At 44.6% G+C, this 15,991-nt stretch overlaps 1 protein-coding gene across 1 annotated transcript in view; it reads left to right on the plus strand.

Annotated features, from left to right (window-relative positions):
* The first annotated feature begins 2,687 nt into the window (after positions 1-2,687).
* LOC138258617 (E3 ubiquitin/ISG15 ligase TRIM25-like) overlaps positions 2,688-15,991 on the plus strand; it is a 47,820-nt gene continuing 34,516 nt past the window's right edge. Inside the window, exon 1 of the mRNA XM_069205962.1 lies at positions 2,688-2,747. The gene's annotated coding sequence lies outside the window, so the exon portion shown is untranslated. The remainder of the gene's footprint in view (positions 2,748-15,991) is intronic.

Consider the following 15,991-nt stretch of genomic DNA (forward strand, 5'->3'; position numbering starts at 1 on the left):
GGTTTGGTGGTGAAAGGGTGCATGCACCATTTCACGCTGGCTGCAGGCCTGCAGTCACCTTTTTCATGGGCTCCCTTGAGTGACATAATACATGTTGCAGCCCATGGGGGACCACAGGTGTACCAATGCTCTGGGTACCTAAGTACCATATAGTAGGGACTTACATGGGTGCTCCAGTATGTCAATTGTTGGTGTAATAAGTTTGCCAGCAACTAAATTTAGGGGAGACAGCACTGGCATTGGGGTCCTGGTTAGCAGGATTCCAGTGCACTACAGTCCAAAACATACCAACACCAGGCAAAAAAGAGGGGTACTACAATCATAACCCATCTTACTACACCTGCAGTGGGCCATAAGCATTTTCAGGTTGCTGTGCTCCCTTTTGGCCTTTTCAGTGCCACTCAGGTGTTCACCAAAGTGATGACAATGGTTGCTGCACATCCGAGAGGGGGGGTCAGAGGTTCCTGTCTTCCCCTACCTCGACAACCTGCTTTGGAAAAGAGGCTCGCCCCAGGCAACCATCTACCACCTCCAGACTACTGTGGACCTCTTGCATTCGCTGGGGTTCACTATAAATGTGCTGAATACACTTCTGATTCCCTCCCAGACTCTCCTTTTCATTTAGAGCTGTTCTGGATACACTGCAGGTTTGGGCCTATCCTTTGGAACGCCAAGTGTAGGATATTCGGACTATGATTCAGCTGGTTCAGCCTCTATTCCATTTTTCAGTGAGACTGACTCTGAGGTTGCTGGGTCTCATGACCTCCTGCATTCTGCTGGTAACAATTGTTCATTACCATATCTTGTACCTTTAAAATAAAATGTTTAGATTAGTTGTACAATATTGTTTAGCTGTACAACATGGATAAAAAAAAATTGAGAAAGCCAATATATCGCTCATTGCAAATGTCTATTTTCATTGCATCTAGGTGCTTCCATTGCTGAATTTACAATAGGATAAACTGGACTACAAATACTAGAATCCAAGCTCTCAGGATTTCCAATTTGATTTACTATATTCTTTTTTCAAACAGAAAGGGCATCACGATGCCATGTGTCCCATTTTCAATCATGTACATTTGATCCAGATGTTTTCTTTCCATTCTAGGATCTGTAGTACTCTTTATCCATGCTATTATCTCAAGAAAAGACCACAATGCAGACCTGGACCGGATGACCTACTCAGGTATGGGCCTGGGAAACTTCACAGGTTCTCGGAATGAAAATAAAAACCGAGCTTCTCAGCATAAACAGGTTGACGCCCCTATCTCAGGACGGATACATTGTAGACTGGAGGGATGTTTATCCTCTAATGGTATATTTGAGGCCCACCAGACAACTAGATGGGCCTCTCCTTATCTGTGTGCTACTTCCTCGTTGTTGAGAAACACAAAAGTAAACAGCCTTAAAATAGGAGATGATGCAAACTAATCATATGTAGGCAGAGCTCTCAAGTTTCTTAGTCCTAGGTGCGAGTATCTCATTCATTATCATTTTTGTTTGCATTCTGCCTCTTGTAGTTCTTAATCCAAGACTGCAAGTACAATAAAAAAAACTGGAGTGGATGAGATTCTCTGGCTTAGATTCGGAAAATAAGATCTCTGTCCCCAGCTGGATATGTCACAAAGTTTCCATATTGCTCTGGTCATGAGGGCAACACGCATCCTAGAATGGGGTTTCCTTTTGCAAATCATTAGTCCAGTCTAGTCCTACTGATCGAAACATGCAATCAGAGTTCACGGCCCAGAATGCATTGTTTTTTCAAGTAAAAACCTTGCCTGAGGAGATGATGCCCTTTTGATATGGAGTAATGTGGTAACTTTATGCCAGTTCATTTTTAGCTCGCCTTATTCTATTGTCTATTCCTTGCAGCCTTGCACGTGATATGAAAACTCAAGCAGGAAGAAACAGAATGCAACGCGCAGAACTCTCACGTTTATCATTTCCATGTGTGAGTAGCTCATCCAGGAAAAGGTTTTACTTGAAATTCTGGAGCTTGTAGTCCTGCTTTTCTACTGGGGTAAATAGAACTACAAGTCCCAGAATGCTAAGAAAAGGCATTGTGTGAAAGGGATACTCATATTCTGCCCTGTGAAACTTGAGAGCCTTGCACAATGTTTCTCACAGTCAAATACTTTGCTAGTGACGTGATGGATCACTTTGCTTTGGGTAATGGTCATAGATGATCCGCTTTGCAACTCTGCCTTTAGGGAAAGGCCCAATATTCACTACAGTTCTGTCAAGTGCTTCTTAGAAATCATGACAGAATGCCATCTTCATGTCTTTGCCATGAGAGAATGGTTTAAAAAACACCATAGCATCTCGCTCGAAACTAGTCGGTGTAACATGTTCTGAAGCGGGACATAGGCTTGCGTTTCTGCAAAAATAAGGGGAAAAGAAACTCCAAAAGTACCACAGCTAGTTATCAGAAGTGTAGCGACCGAGGCTCAGGGGAGTGAGTGGCCCACTTCATCTCTATTAGTGGCTGTTTTTTTTAACTACAACACCAGGTCCTTGGAGGAGGAGGGCAATTTCCTTGCTTGCGTTAGGGCCGCAGGGGCGCTTGCTACACCACTGGCCAGTACTACAGAGAGCAAACAAGGCCTGACTGAATATCTCACAGCTGACATCATTCAAGTCTGTGGGCGTGGCCCTTAAAGCAGTACATCTGACACATTCGGTACAGGGGGTGTGGCGAGCATCTTGTGACGTCACACAGTTACCGCGACTGTGAATTTCTTCTCAAGGTACGTTTTAATGCCGACCCCCCCCCCCCACCCTTCCACCCCTCCCCCCCTCCCCCCCTCAATCTAATTTGCCAGACTACCAATCTGTACTTTCGTCCATTTTCTCGCGAGTCAGAGCAGACGAACGCTGCCATTTATCTTGTGACGCCTTTAGGCCATGGTGCCTGCGTCAGCTCAGGACTTGGTGATAACATTTTGTAAATTGTATTAGCGGAAGAGGCAGCAAAATAATTGTTTTTTCGTTTCCTCTGTAAAGTAACCTTTAAGTCCTACTAAGATGTGAATAATATACTTCCAAATGAAACGTTTATAATAGTTTACAAACTGTCCTTTCAAGCGAGTTCACAAAGGTCAGGATTATTATAGCCCTTTTGTTGATAGTAATGTACACACGGAATTAAAAAGGATGAGTGGATCGACGGCCTCAAATTTCCTAGGTTCATGCATGAACTGTTCGTCCAAACATGTTGCCAACTCTGCATTCTGGGAATTGTAGACCTGAATATCCCACCGTAAAGGCGGGAAGACCAGTGTCAGACTCCAAAGTAAAAACGTAGCCTGGATGCACCACTCACGCATTGACATAGGAAACGAGTGCTCTGGATAACGGCAAAGGTGTCTTTTAGTTACAGGAAGGCTGTTGCCTGGGCAGGTTTGTGCGATACGGGAGTGCAATGTGGACTTCTCGGGTAGGTGGCCAGGCCTGTCTGAACTGTCCCTGCTGCACTAACATTCTGGCTGGAGGAAGGGTCTAGTTCAGGGTTTGGGTATCAAAGTGTAGGACCCTGGGCCATTCGGCAGCCACAATAAGCTGGCAGACTTGCTCTGGAAAGGCCCCCACGTTCCCCATCATGGAGGCAAGGACGGGACTGTTTAAAAAAAAAAAAAAAAAAAAGGAGAAATGGTACAAATTCAGGACAAAAGGTCAATTTTATGGACACCTTTTTGAGGTGCGGCGGTACCCGGCAACTTTATCAATGCATTTATTTACTATTTTTTTAAATCTTGCAGTTATATACCATTTTTATGCACTATTTTATTTCAGATTACCTCTAGGCTACATTCAGATAGTGCATTATGTCCTTGTTCAACAAGAAAGTGATGCCCTTGAGCATGGCGTCAAGCAGGCCCGGTTCTAGTGGATGGGCCAGGCCCTCCCAGGCAGCCCCATGGCCTACCCAAGGCCTATTCCAATTAGAAGACCAGCTTTTTCTCAATGAGTTACCTGGGGAACCTGGAGATTCACTTTCTCAGTTTAATTGTGTAGCTTTCATAAATAGCACCGATTCCCTGGGATACTTGAACAGAAAGGGAACTCGTGACCCTCGCTATTCACATATGCATGATAACAGCCACCATTGCGCTTGACATTACACCATGCTTAACATTCAGTGTCAATGTCGCACGTTTCAATTTTCCTTTTGTGAAAAGACTTTAGCCAGGATTCTCTGACATTGAACAGAAGTGGTGGCTCTATTGCTGCAGGACTGGAAACATGTGCTGCTGTTGTCCTGCCTACTCCCGGTATCCCTGGTCTCCTAGTATTATCAAAAGAAACTTAAGACACAGATAACACACTTTGGGGCCCCAGTTACTGTGCATTTATTCACTCCCTAATAATTCTCTTTTGGCTAAATCAAGTGACTAGAAATGGATCGTAGCACTGCGTTAACAGGCCCTAAACCAGAGTTCTTCAAACTTTTGGATGCTGGGAGCCCCTTTCAAATATTTTTAGGCCTAAGGACCCCCTCCTGACACAAAATTCTAGAACCTGGTACTCCTCATCATCGACAATCATAAACATCCCCAATTCCGACAGCAAATCATTTTTACGGTTAGGAAATATTAAACCATGTTTAGCAAACCAAGTGTCAGTGAGTGTGGGGGCATGGTCAAAAGTGTGGCTAAAAACAAAGATCCTCATTTATAAGGAATTGGCGTAGGGCAGTGCTGCAAGTCGTCTTGCTACACTACAATACGCCAATATAAAAGGGCAGGAAAGCTCTGTATTAATGAAATAAAATGCATTCTTGTCCTTTCCCCCTGTGATGGCACACAAATTGCTGCCTAGCTCCAACATAGATAGGCAGGATTGTTTTTGTCCAGGAAGGGGCATCTTCCTGCACAAAAACAATCCCAAGAGGTATTTTCCTCTTTTCATGTGTGCTGAAGAATGCAACCCACATAGAACGAGGAGAAATGAAAACATTTATCCTCATTACGCCTGCACAAGGTTTTGGCACTGCTTCAGTTTATGTAATTTTTGTAAATCTGGGGCAGCATCAAAAAAGATGGGTTTTGCGCGGGAACACCCTCCGCAATGCCTATGGAAAGCCTCCTTGCAGAGAGTAAGGCAATGCAGCATCTTGTGCAGCTTTGACTTACTCCATATCCATGAGGCCATGCTTTGCATAACCTCATAGGTATGACTGAAACACTTGTGCTGCCGGAGCGTCAATAAAAGTAATACTCCGGCGGCACAAGCCTCTCATAAATATGCCCCAAAATATTAGATACTTTTTTTTTGTTTTTTTTGTGTGTTTTTTTTAAAGGTCTTTCAATGTCCGTTAGCTACATAAAAAAATAACGGGCAGCTTAAATGAAAGATACATTTTAAAAAAGTGGTTACTCATTGGGAAATGCACTGTACTGCATAATGAAACCTCTTCTAGTTAATGCACTGCAGAGGTCTGTGTGTAACAAGAGAGCCACATAATTAAATCTTGGTTGGTGCAGTGGAGAATAGTGGCTCTTGTATTTTTAGTGCCACAAGGTCACAGCCTATGACGGAAAGCACTGTCCCAAAAAGGTTTAAGATAAAATGATGTTTCCAAAATGTAGATTTAAGTAATACCAGACCATTTGTAATACATTTTTTTAAATAGCTGGCCCTTCAACACCTCCTCAGGGGTAGTAAGCACTATGGGGCAGATTTAAGAGCCCCTACCGCCTCCTTGTGCCACATTAATGTCATTTTTATTCTAATGTGGCCTAACGAGGCCAACATCGCTGGGCCAACTTTACAAAGTGGCACAATACATGCATTGCGCCACTTTGTAACACTTTATGTTACATTATCCCTGCGCCAAGCATAATGTATGCAAAGGGGGTGTACCCCCATTAGGGGGGCTGAACAAATGGTGCAAAGGAATCTAAGAGATTTCTTTGCATAATTTTTTTCCAGCACTATTAATGCCTGCTCAGAGCAGGCGTTAAAAGGAGGCACACCATTGTTTACAATGGGCTTTGCAGGATTAGGTCAACATTTTTTATGCTAATCCTGCAAAGCTCCGAACTAGTGACAAAAATATTGACGCTAGTTCCCTATCGCCACGGTGCGCCGTATCTTAGATTTGGTGCACACATGGGGGCGCCAGAAAAGTGGTGCTGCACTGGGTGCCGCGCCACTTTTTAAAAATGTTGCCCTATGTGTATACAATTAAAATCACACAGCCCAGTTGTTAACTTCCTAGCCCTGTTGTTAACTCTTTGAATTACCACTCAAAAAGAACAAATCTTTGTCATCATAAAGCTTTGAGGGATTCGATCAATTAAAGCCAGAACCGGCCCTCATATATTTTGCCCTTTGCATTTGCCGATCAACTCGTAGCTCTCATTTGCATTTCAGTCAGGAGGCAGGCACCCTGGCATGAAGGCTTCTTTAGCTGTCTGTGCAGCTTTGCTTTCACAGCCCAGGAGACTCAATCAATGGAAGTTCATTGCAGCATTTTAATGACTGGCTGGGGGAATTCGCAACCTCCCTTCCTAGGACTCCAGGGCCCTCCTGGGGGGCCACGCACTACAGTTTGAAGACCTCTGTCATAAACTGATGACATAGTTTAGTTGGCTAATGCACTTGCTGCTGAGATGCTCCTACAATTTTGGCTTCACAAGTTTTAATCTTGCTACTCCGACTTTTATTTCCAACCCAAATGTGGGAAAGTAAGCATTGTAAATACTTTTATATCCAGTCAATGATAAAATAAATCTGAGCTGTCGGGTGTCCCTGAACTCAATAAACTTGTTTATTTGTGCTTCACATAGTAGTGATGTTTTGGGACATTTTGAAAGGTAGAGTGCGTACCTCACTTCGATCTCTAAATGTTGTTAGCTGTTGAGCAACTAGCGGCTCTGGATATGACCATGTCCTTTCATTAGAAGTTTTGAAAAACACAGGGCCGCAGTTTTCACATCTGGGATGCTAAAGGGTTCAGAGCATGATCAAATATTCTAGAATCTGATGAAAAGATGAAGGGGCACAGAGATGAGAGATGGGAGGGGGTGATTAGAGGTAAGCCAGAAGATAGAAAAGATGGGAGTAGGGAAAGGTAGTGTATAGGAAAAAAGAATGGCAAGGAAAGAGCTGGGTGAAGTAAAAGGAAAATAGTGAATAGAAGGGAAAAGAGAAAAATTATCATGATGGAGAATAGTGCTTAATTTGTACTGGTGTTTGCCAGTGCTTGGCATTGGCACTTATTTATGTAGCCCACCACGTGGTGACAGTGTCTGCCTTCTGGCAAAGGAGCCAACTGTGTAACAATCCGGTATCTGTAATAATAACACTAGTCTGCTGAGGCCATTCTTATACCTTTAGCTCACCTGGTAAAGCCCAAATTGTCACAATTGTAGGAGTGTGATGGTAAGTGAGTGACATTAGTTTTGATATTTGGCAGCTTTGGAAGGGCCTGCATGTGGTCCAAGCTGGAGCAGCCTCTTGAGGAATAGTTTGGGATGTGGCACTTATCTTTTGATAAATTAAGCACCAACAGGTTTGATAAGAGAAGGCGATAAGGATGTTGTGAGAGAAGGATGATGAAAGAGGTGTCTGATGTAGGAGGGTGATGGAGTGGGGCAAGACGGAGCAGGCAAATGATAAGCAAAGTATCTGATGGGAACTTGGCAATGGGTAGGCATTTAGAGGGGAGCAATCAGAGGTGAATAGAGGGAGAGCAGTAGGGAAGAGTGAAGGCAAAGGATGACGCTGCTGTCGGATGGGTATGATGAGTAAGAAATGTGGTCAGAAAAAAGGGTGATGAGTAAATGATCAATGGTGGGGGAGGGACCAGAGAAGGAGATTTAAGAGACTGGAGGAGATTGATGGGACAAGTGGGGAGAGTGATAAAGAAAGCAAGGGTAGTGACTCCAGTGGGAAAGAGGAAGAGAACACGAGGCAGTAACTTGCAGGTCAAAATGTAGGAAAAACAGTTCAGACTTGAGGTTAATCACATTAACTGTAATTTTCCTCTAGTTCCCCTTAATATACATTCCACTCAAGAAACTGACAACCAAATATTCTTTCAGAAAATAGCCACTCAATGAGAAGTCTAGTCCTCAAACTCAGAAGCTCCACTCAGTGGGTAGCTAAGGGTAGAAACAGGCACACATTTGATGTTTGGTTGGTTCTCCTCGGGTTGCTAACTTTTTCTGGTCTTCCAATTGTTATCACAATTGTTTTTGAAGTAAATGTGCGGCAGTAGCCACTATCCACAACTTTTAAAAGTTGTTCTTCTTATTATCTGTTTGAAATGCAAATGGCGCCCAGATCTTTGTAGATCTTGTGCGTGCTCATGAGAATGACTGGTATAATACATGCCTCCCAGCTGCTACTGTTCAGCTGTTGGAAGCTATCAGTGGAAAACACATACAGGGAAACAGCAGTGTAAGGTCTGATTACGCGCACCTGCACACCAACACAAGTACAGTCATACACGCTTGTACAGTAGATCAAACGCCCTTCCTTCCAGTTTTTACCCCACATGCAGCAATAGTGAAGGTGATGCTGAGAGAAGCCAGTAAAGTGGAGGGAGGACTATGAGGTGGAGAGATGAAAAGATGAAGCAAAATAAGGAGAGGCTGATGGGTAGGAGTTAGTGGGACAGAGAGGTGTGTGAGTCAGAGGGAGGATATTGAGGAAGAGAGGGAAGATGGTGGGCTTGAAAGATAGAGGAGTATGGGGCAGTGACTGGGAGGGGGGAAGCCAAGTGAGAAAGGTACGCTGGAGAGGGAATGGTGAGGTGGAGTCAGAAGGGTGAAGTGGAGAAAGAGGAGGTTGATGCACAGTAAGGGGATGGAAAGGTGGCGTGAAAGCGGAAGGTGAGGTGGAAAGAGAAGGGTGAGGTGGAGAGCGAGGGTAAAGCATACACAAAGGTGGGGATGGCAACAAGAAAGGAGGATGAGGTGGGGAGAAAAGTTGAGGTGGAGAGAGAAGAGGAACTGATGGAAGGAAATAGAAGATGAGGTGGGCTAGAAAGCATGGAGTGCAAGGAAAAGAGGGCAGAAGATCACATAGGTACAATGCCCCAGAACTACAGAATAAAACTAGTTGGCACAACTAGTACAGTATATTCCCCATCCCCCCTACAAAACTACCCTCATGGGCACAGCAAGCAATCAAACACCTATAAAATGCTAAGTAGCCCTATTCATCTTCCTGGCCCACCTGTGTTTCTTCATGGCCCTCCCAGACCCTGAATCCTGGAACCGGGCCTAGTGTCAAGAACATCACTCCCACCCAAATCTACTCATTTCTTCTTGGAGAGAAAGCAACATTTTGTTTCTAAACATTTCAATACCAAAGTAAACAGTTTTGGAAGCATTAAGGTAAGTGTCTTTTTCACATTCTGCTCACCTCACCCTCCACTAGGCATCACACCTAAAAAACAAAATTGAGACCGAGCCGATGTGGGTGACAGTCTCACACTTAATATCAGGATTTAAGGTATTCACAACTTGTCTGTACTCTCACAGCACCAAGAGTCGACTGACACATTAGAAAGTGCATCAGGGATTCTAAATTTATCTCAGAACTGGGAGCCTAATCACTAGACAGATAATTAAAGAGCAGGATGAAATCAAGATCAGATGGGAGATCCATAGTAAATGATTTTAAAGATCATTGCTAAGAACTGGACAAATAAGGAAGAGAAGAGCAAGGTGGGTCAATTCCTAAAATCAGATGGGCTCTCCATGAGTATCAGAAAGTATTGTGTACACAGAGTAGTCTCGGCAGAGAGGCCAGAAGCCGAAGACGCACGGTCAAGTGTTAGAATAAACAGTGCCCATCCACCCTGACAAACTCTGGCGGTAGGATGGTCCATTGGTAGTGCTTCTGGAGGCGAAGCAGGGGCCAGGTTCTTTGGAAAGTTAGGCCTTAAGCACTTGTCCACTCTGTCCATGTTTTGACTTGGCTCTGCAGTCGAACCACTTATCTGTCTCATCCCTAAGTGCCAAAGAACATTTAGAATATTCAGAATATTTGGATTGTAAATTGCTCAACAAATAAAATATAAAGACTTTACAATGTAGAAAGTGGTTCTTTAATACATGGAAGTGTTTTAATTTTGTATATTATATCACAATGTTACATTGATATTTAATTGAAGGGGAAGTTTATAAACATAAACTTTAAACATTTATTAACCGTCCCTTCTGACAAAGCAGTGAGTGAACAAAGTGAACCATTTGTCTGGTGTCCCTTACATCATGGCCAATAGTATTTTTATGCCTGGTGGAACATTATAGACCATTAAAGAAGGTACATGTGAGATTTTCGTATAGGATCCATATTGAACTGAATTACTTAACTGTTCTCACATGTCACTATCAAGTAAACTAGACACATAAAGTGAGTTGATTTGACTTAAATCACACAATTTGGTCATGTGGATGAACCGGGATTGGAGCCCTGGCTTTCTGGTCACATATGATGTATTTAAGCAACTGACTAGATTACTTTATTTTTCTCAATATCCTCTAGCACCAGAGGACAATGGCATTGTACAATTCTTTGAGATGTATAGTAAACTGTGCTAAGTAGAAACAGGTTAATTTGACATAATATCCAAAAAATTAAAAGTACATGGTATGTACTACTTTATATTATGAAACTTCTGTTGATTAATATGATCACTGCAGATGTTTGTGTGGCCATCCAGAGGCACATGGAATTGAATCTTGTTAGGTTAGCATGAACTTGTGAATTTTTTTATTTAGTGCTAAGAGGTGCATTTCCATCACAGAAAGCACTGTGAATGCTTAAGTCACTATTTGTAATTTGCATTACACACAGTATAACATTAGCTGCCACAAAATGGGGAAATAAATTTAGGGTAAAAGACAAAAACGGTTTTTGAAGTGTAGGTTTTAGTAATATGGAGGTAGCACATATTGCAAAACAGTTTTACAACTGTTAATTAAAAGCACACAGCTCAGCTTGGAACACCCCAACAATACCCCTCAAAAAGAAGAAAGCTTTCACGCCAGGGAGCTAAAAGTGAACTCTATCAACACTTATACTTGCATTCAAGGGGCTTTTACATGCACAGATTAACTAGTAGCATACATTTACATTTCATTGAGGCAGTCAGCACCATGGCAAGAAGGCTGGTTTCTAGATTAGCTGTCTGTCCATCCCTCTGGATCACGGCACAAGAAACCCCCCTCAACCCCAACCGTCCCTTCTGCTGAGCCATCTCACCTGTTAACATTTGTCCTCTAGCATAAAGACTAAAATTATGGACAAATGCCGTCAATGGAAACTTCCATCCTGGACAACAGACATTCAAGTAAATACACAGGCAGTCCATGTAAATTACGGACAGCTAGTCACCCTACCTTAAGCGATGTCCTCATACACAATGTTCCCAAACCTGACTTTCATGTAACAGTTTAACGTTTTTAGGGTGTTGTAATTCAACTGTGTCCCCCCCCCCCTTCTATTGACCTAATCATACAACCATATCTGAAACTAATAATTTGTGAGTGAAAAGTCCAGGACTCTAAACAGTGTGTGTGATGACCTTAATACTGTGTGTGTTTTTTTTTTTTTTTTTTTTTTTTTTTTTTTTTTTTTTAAGAGGTACCAGTGCAATTGGTGACTACTGGGAATAAATTAATAAACTCTTGCCCAGCCAGCGCTTCGACTGGTAAAGAAAAATGTACTATAAAGACAACTCACACTTCCATATTCTGCATAAATTAGAGGACAATAATAGTGAACCCCACTGTGTTCATGAACAAGGCCACCCTGTTCTGGTCTAGGGTGCTCTCTAAGGTAAGGTAATTTTAAGCATGCAATCAATGCAGGTGAGGGCAAATTGCCTAGAGTAGAGGTGGCTTGTGGTCTTCTGATAGCTCTTGGAGATCCGTAACACCTCTCATCGAGCCACCAAAGGTAGAGCTGGATTGGCTGTTTGGAAAGCGAAATGCGTCCTAAATTCTAGAATTCTCCCGGGAATGTAGCACTTTTGCATTGTAAATTCTGCCAGTTGGGGACCGGGACCGTGCTGCTCCCTCTGCCATGCATCTGGTCACAAATCAATGGGAGAGGCCTTGCTGACTGACTATGCTGTGGTGCGTAGGAATGTCTCTTCAGTAGGGGTAAGCTAAGCTGGAACCCTCTTGTACCTATGAGTGGCATGAGAAACTCCATTGGTTATGTTTCTACTTTGTGCCAAGTCCTCGCAGGCAGTCTTGGGTCTGAACTGCCTCTTGTAGTTCACAGACAGATGTACACCAGCCGCTATGTGCAACCCTCTATGGACAAGTCGAGGGAAGAGGTGCAGAGTGCTCATAGATCAGGGCCTCTGGATTATGTGATGCTGCAACTTTTCTTGCATAATTAAGGATTTGCCACCTAATTCATCATATTTTGCATAATCTGCAGTTTTTAACAAAAAAAATGTGTTTCTAGCTCAAACGAATCAAAAGTTACAAAAAAGTAGCATGTGTTCACACGCAGTGGAAGGCCCATTGCAAAGGCTAACTGGTCATCTTTCGGTTGCTTCTTTATGTATATGGTTGTTAAATTGGTCATAATTAGATGAAATATTTAACCAGACGGTAGTTCTATGTGTAAAAATAATCAAGTAATACTATTAACAAATTGTGCCACAAAATTAGGCTTTTCCTGATGCATAATTAAGTCAATCTTGCTGCATAATTTGGTGCTCCCCTGCCACATAATTCCAGTAGCCCTGCTAAGTAAGCACCGGTTTAGGGAACAAGTGATCTTGCTCCGGGCAGACTAGTGGGGGATCCAGGCCAATAGACCTCTCCACACCTGCCTGGTGATGCATATTCTCCTGAGGCTGCAGTGGACCGCGCCCACGAGCAGAGTCCACGAGGTGTGGGGGTCAGGGGAACCCCTTGTAGTAATATAATGTGCTGGTCTCTGGTGCTCCGGACCAAGGCGATCAGGGCCCTATGGGGAGGGCTCCGAGAATGCTACCTATGGTCCTCTACTACCGACAAACCTCTCCTGTCTCAGCCCCCAATAGAATCTCCTGGGCCAAGTCTCCCTCTGCCTGGCCCCCTCCATTCGCTACACATCATCTTGGGGGTGTCTGCTTATATAACTCATACTGTGTGGTACATTGCGGTTGAGGTGTGACTTAGGGCCGGGCCGTGGCGTGTGTCTGTAGACCACAAGGTCCAGTTAGATCGTGGATTATGTGAGTTATAGCCTGTTGGTCGGACTCGACTGTATAATCAAGGCGTGTGGGAATCCTCTTTAGCTTCATGTAATGTGACCAGGGTGTCCCAAGTGTCTATCCCCTTGACTTGTGTTCCCCTGTCTTGGAGTGAGTGCAGCGTTTGTGCCTCAGCTCTCGCCCACTTCAACAAATCTTATATCCATTGTCGGGTGTCTGGTGCAGCCGGTACCTTCCATCGCACTGCTATCAGGCGCTTGAATAGGATGAACGCCAGCTCAATGCATCTTTGTATTTGCTTGTTCTTTTTTTGGGCGAGAGCGGATGCCCAGTAGGCACGAAGCAGGCGTGGGTGAGAGCGGACATCCAGCCAGCTCGGCAGTCAGAGCAGTCACGTCTTGCCAGGCGCGCAGAAGAGGCGGGCATTCCCATGTCATGTGGAAAAAGGTTGCAACTGCCTCCCCACATCGTGGGCACTCCTGGGGAGATTGAGGAAACATGTTTTGTAGCCGATGTGGGGATAAATAAGTTTGGTGTAGGTAGCTGAACTGGGTAAAGTGAAACCTAGGGTTGCGAGACGCAGACCGGACCAAGCCTAGAGCCATATTCCAGTCCCGCTGGTCCAACGGGGCCGAAAGGACTCCGTCCCACCTTGCCTTTGCCTTGGGCTGGGCAACCTCCGGGTTATCTAGTAGTGCTTTATATAGCTGTGATATGCTGCGTTGTTCTCCTAGGCTGGAGAGCAACTTGTGTAGTAGCGATGTGGGAGGTTCTCTGTCTCCACATCCCCAGGTGCGACACATGAATTGTTGTAGAGCACAGTATGCCAGGAACCATCCTCTATCTACCTCGAACCTCAAGGTAAGTTCCGCAAAAGGCAACATGAGACCCTCCGGATATAGATCACCGATTGTTTGGACGCCCCTCTCAGGCCACTGTTGTATATTGTGGTGCCTGGTCAACCTAGAAATCCCGGGGACAGACAGAAGAGACATTCTGGGTGAGTATGGGGGTACGCGGTTCCCATCTAGTATGTAGTGGCCCCAACACCAGTGAGCTATTCGCATCAGGATATTGTTTTGAGCGGCCGAGCTACAGCCATCAAGCAACCATTGCATTATGTTTGTGCGTCCGAGGGCGGTCTGTACTAATTGTGCCTTTGAGTTCGGTGGGGTCTTGTAGCCAACGCCAAGCCCACTGTATTTGCGCTGCTACGTAATACAATTCATAGTGTAGTGTGACCAGCCCTCCTAGCTCTAAGGGAAGTTGTGTGGCAGTTAGGGCTACTCGCCGGCGGCCTTTGCCCCATATTAATTCAGTCATGAGGCTATTCAGCAATGTGAAAAAAATCACGAGGTATCTGTAGTGGCAGAGCCGCGAAATGATAGAGCATGCGCGGTAATATTATAATTTTGGCAATTGCTACTCTGCCTATGGGTGAGAGCGGGAGTGATCCCCAGAAAGCCAGAGATCCTTTTATAGAGTGAAGTGCGCGCCCCAAGTTGCCCTCCCTCAGGTCGGCAGCGTCATGATATATGTGTATGTCTAGATATTTAAAGGTTGTGTACGCCCATGGCAATGTGTATGTCGGAGTACTGAATCTCATTTCCTCCGGTGTCGGTGCCAACGGGAACAGACAGGATTTGGACCAATTGACCCACAAGCCTGATATGTCATGAATTGATCCAATAATCGTAGCATGCCCGGGAGCGAGGCAGCGTGGTCGCGCAAGTATATCAGCGCGTCATCTGCGTATAAGAAGATAATCTGGAAACCATCCCCATAAGGTATGCCCCATTCCCACACCCTCATCCTGAATCACGTGGTAAGTGGTTCCATTGCTGGAGCAAATAAGAGTGGGGACAGTGGGCATCCCTGCCTTGTTCCTCTGCATATCGGGAACTCCTCTGAGATCACTCCACCTGGTTTTAATCGAGCGACGGGGTCTGCATACAGTATTTCTATCCACTTCAAGAAAGCACTCCCGATTCCCAGGCGGGACAACGTCTCTAGCAGGAAGGGCCAGCCCAATGTATCGAACGCTTTCTCAATGTCCAGAAAGACCGCTACCCGGTCGTGGTTAGTCTGGGGCGTTACATTTATGGTTTGCAACAAATGCCTAATGTTCATAAACATGTTGCGCCCCGGGATAAAGCCCGATTGGTCCTCGTGAACCAAGTGTGGCATCAGTGGGAGTAGGCGATTAGCTAGGATCTTGCCTATCAGCTTACAATCTAGATTTAGGAGAGAAAGTGGGCTGTATGAGCGAACATCCAGTGGATCCTGTCCCAGATTCGGCAGTACTACAATTATTGCTTCTCACTGTGACATTGATAGCCTGCCTCTCTCGAGCGCTTCATGTACCATTTCAACATAAGGTTGTATTAATTGCCCTGAGCATGTGCAGTAATATTCAGCCGGAAGGCCATCGCTGCCCGGAGCCTTACCTCCCGCTAATCAATGCAGGGCTAATTGAACCTCTGTTGCTTCGATGGGTGTATCTAGTTCACCTTGCTGCGTTGCTGTTAAGCGAGCCATAGGGAGTGCTCCGAAAAATTCCGCCAATTGTTGTGCGGATGGGGGGGCGGGGGAGGGACTGCACTTCATAGAGGGTGCTGTAATATCGCTGAAAAGCCTTGTTTATTCCCTATTGGGTGTTAATCACTGTTCCTGATTCTGATATTATTGCTCCTATCGGTCTATGTTGTTGATCTCCTTGTACCAGCCAGGCCAGCAGTCTACCGGAGCGGGCTCCCTCTGAGTGTGTACATACCGTGGCATCCGTTGACCTAAAGTAAACTTCCTAAGGTAAGG

Source organism: Pleurodeles waltl, chromosome 9, assembly GCF_031143425.1.
Source record: "Pleurodeles waltl isolate 20211129_DDA chromosome 9, aPleWal1.hap1.20221129, whole genome shotgun sequence".
Lineage (NCBI taxonomy): Eukaryota > Metazoa > Chordata > Amphibia > Caudata > Salamandridae > Pleurodeles > Pleurodeles waltl.